A 3,598-nucleotide genomic window follows, 5' to 3' on the forward strand; every position below is an offset into this window, starting at 1 on the left:
AATTATAGAGTCTTGCATTGGCACAGAGACTTACATGGGTCTGCATTGGCTACACTGGCCGTGTACTTTTGTTCTCAGAAAATTCTTTAAGCTTGTGCTCGGCAGAGACTTACACGGGTCTCTGCAGATTACACGGGTCCAATTACATGACCCATGTACTTTTGTTTCTCCATTGGCTTTCTAGCTTTCTTTTGGCAGAAAGTTACACGGGTCTGTGGCATGTACTTTGTATCAGCAGCAATTCTGAGTCTTTTAACCTTTCTAAGCTTTCTTTTGTACTCCTATGCTCTGTGACTTCACTAAAACACCTGAAATGATGCAGAAAATATGGAATTAAGATCTTTATAATAGAAATTATAAAAGCTAATGAAATTAACTACTATGCATGAGATTACTTACCTAAATGCCATGAGATAGTATACAAATATGCTTAAAAATATCTATACAATTCAAGTGTATTAAATACCCCCAAACTCAAACTTTTGCTTGTCTTAAAAAAAAAAAGCTCTATTTTAAAATGCATTTCAGGGGATAACTTAGGAGTATAACCAACAATTTAATAAGCACATAATTGAACTCCTCTAATCCATCATACCATTTACCCTCTTTCAAGGCATAAGGGTTCTAATAGCTGCTTGTTTGGAACTTCACCTCCTTTCAACTAATTATTCCTCTGTGCAAGGCTATCAGTAAGTCACAAATAACCTGTTTTATCAGGATAAGCTTGAGAAACACTTACTCCTCCAAATTTACCTCTATTGTGGATAATTGTGATGAAGTAACTCAATTCTAGCTCCATAACCATAAATCAATTTTCTGTCTCCACTAATGTAGTATACACTTTTGAAAAGATCAAAAGGTCTTTAAAAGGGGTGTAATGGGGCTAAGGGATAATGACTTGGTTGCTAATGAAAGGTTTTTAGGGAATGCAAATATAAGGATAACATTTATACATAAAATACCAAGTATACTAAGTTTATTCTATTGATTTTGTCTGGAGAGGAGGGGCTTTTAGCTTTTATAGTGCCAAGCATGCTTCCATGATTCTTGGGACTTCTTTTTTTTTATGTTTTTTTTTGTCCTCTCTCCCAAACTCATTGCTTTTGCTGGGTTAGGAAGGTAGATTTTTCTTTGGTTTCAATTTCACACTTGCACTCTTTCTCGAGTTCTTCATCCTCTCTCCATTTTCTTTTTGCACTTAATATAATTTTTACTCATGCATTTAGCTTCCTCAAAAGGGTAGGTATGTGTTTAGGCTAGGGGCTAGGTAAATAATATGGGTAAGCAAAGAAAATCATATAGGTAAAAAAATATAAGCTCAAGTTGGGTGCAAGGGACATATTGTGACTAAAGCTGGCTAAGGCTTAATTAGGCTATAGCAAAGAATGCCTTAATCATTTCTTCATCAAACATATGCTAGGATTTCGCCTTGATAGGTCAAAGAGATATGTTCTAGAGCTAGTGAGGCATTTTCAGGTTTGTTTATATTTTAAGAAATTTCTTCTAACTTCACAAGTTTGATATGACAAATTAATAGTTATGAAGGGGTTTAACTAGGATAGTTCCACTAAAGAGATTAGGTTTTTCACAGACAACATGTTAAAATCCCTTTTTGCCTATCCAGATGAAGAAGCAGAAGCATGAAAAACACAAGTTTATATCATTGAATTCAAAAATTTTTCACCTAGGGTCACATGCATCATGCAAGATTTATTTTTATCTATTTGATTTCAATGCAAGATCTACAGTTGTCAACATACCTGTGTCATTACCCATTAACAAAATATCATCCACATATACGACATGGAAAGTGATAGCACTGTTACTAACCTTCTTATATACACATGGTTCATCCTTATTTTTGATAAAACCAAATGACTTAATGGCTTCATCAAAATAGATGTTCCAACTCCTCGAAGGTTGTTTTAACCCATAAATAGATCGCTTTAGCTTGCGCACTTTAGAGCCATCTTGGGATTCATAGTATATAGCTATTGCTAATAGAATCTTAATTGATTTAAGCATGGCAACAGGTAAGAAAGTCTCCTCATAGTTGATTCCTTGCCTTTGGCGAAACCCTTTCGCTACTAGCCCTGCCTTGTAGGTCTATACCTTTCCATCAGAACCAATTTTCTTCTTGAAAAACCCATTTGTTCCCTATAGGTACAATACCTTCAAGTGGGTCAACAAGATCCCAAACTTGATTCTTATACATGGAATCAATTTCGGATTTTATAGCTTCTTCATAGGTAAGTGGATTATCTCCATGATTTACTTCTTCATGAGTAGACAACTCTTGTTCTTCTTCATGAAGGAAACCATATCTCACTGGTGGGTGAAATACCCTGGTTGTTCTATGAGGAACAGCTGTAGATGTTTCATCAATAGGTATAGGTTGACTAGATGGATCTACATCCATCTGATCTATTGATTGATAAGAATTCTTCAATTCCAACTCTATTTGCCTTCCTTTGCCTCCTTCTTAAACAAACTGTTGTTCAAGAAATATGACATCTCTACTTATCACAACCTTTTGTGATGCAGGCAAATAAAATAATATCCAAAACTATCTTTTGGATATCCAACAAATCGAACTTTTTCTGATCTTGTTTCCAATTTATCAGTGTTCAGCTTTTTGATATAAACTGGACAATCCCAAAACTTAACATGCTTAAGACTTAGTTTTCTTCCATGCCATATCTCATAAGGTGTGGAAGAAACTGATTTTGATGGAATCCTATTCAAAATATACAAAGCTGATTCTAATGCAAATCCTCAAAAGGAGATTGGCATATCAGTATAGCTCATCATACTACGTACCATATCCAATAAAGTACGATTTCTCCTTTCAAATACACCATTTAGCTGTGGTGTTCCTGGAGGAGTCAGCTGGGAAACAATGTCGTGCTCTCTCAAGTATTCATCAAATTCAGTACTCAAATATTCACCTCCACGATCTGATCATAGAGCTTTAATACTCTTTCCTATTTGATTTTCTACTTCAGATTTAAATTCTTTCAACTTTTCAAAGGATTCATGTTTGTATTTCATCAAATACAAGTACCCAAACCTTGATTTATCATCAGTAATGGCAATAAAATAATGAAAACCACCTTTATCCATTTTTTTAAATGGACCACATACATCACTATGTATTAGTTCTACAATATTTTCAACTCTTAGCCCTTGTCTTACAAAGGGTGATCTAGTCATTTTGTCCTGAAGGCAAGATTCAGAAGTTGGAGTAGGTCCAAAACCCAATGAGGATAAAATTCTCATTTTCCCCAGCTTTGCAATCCTATCTTCGGCAACATGACCTAACCTTAAGTGCCAAATATATTTTGAACTTGAGTTGATTTTCATCATGGCATTGCATTCTTTTAGATTGCTTGTATTAGATTTGTATTTAACATTATTAGCTAGATAATAAAGTCCATCATGCATATAACCCAAACCAACATATTTATTTCCAAAATAAATATTGCAAACATCATTTATGAACTTAAGTTCATAACCATCTCTAGTCAAACTAGATATAGAAATGATGTTCTTAAAAGGCATTAGGTACATGCATAACCTTATTTAAATACAAAACATG

Source organism: Hevea brasiliensis, chromosome 1 (genome assembly GCF_030052815.1).
Source record: "Hevea brasiliensis isolate MT/VB/25A 57/8 chromosome 1, ASM3005281v1, whole genome shotgun sequence".
Classification (NCBI taxonomy): domain Eukaryota; kingdom Viridiplantae; phylum Streptophyta; class Magnoliopsida; order Malpighiales; family Euphorbiaceae; genus Hevea; species Hevea brasiliensis.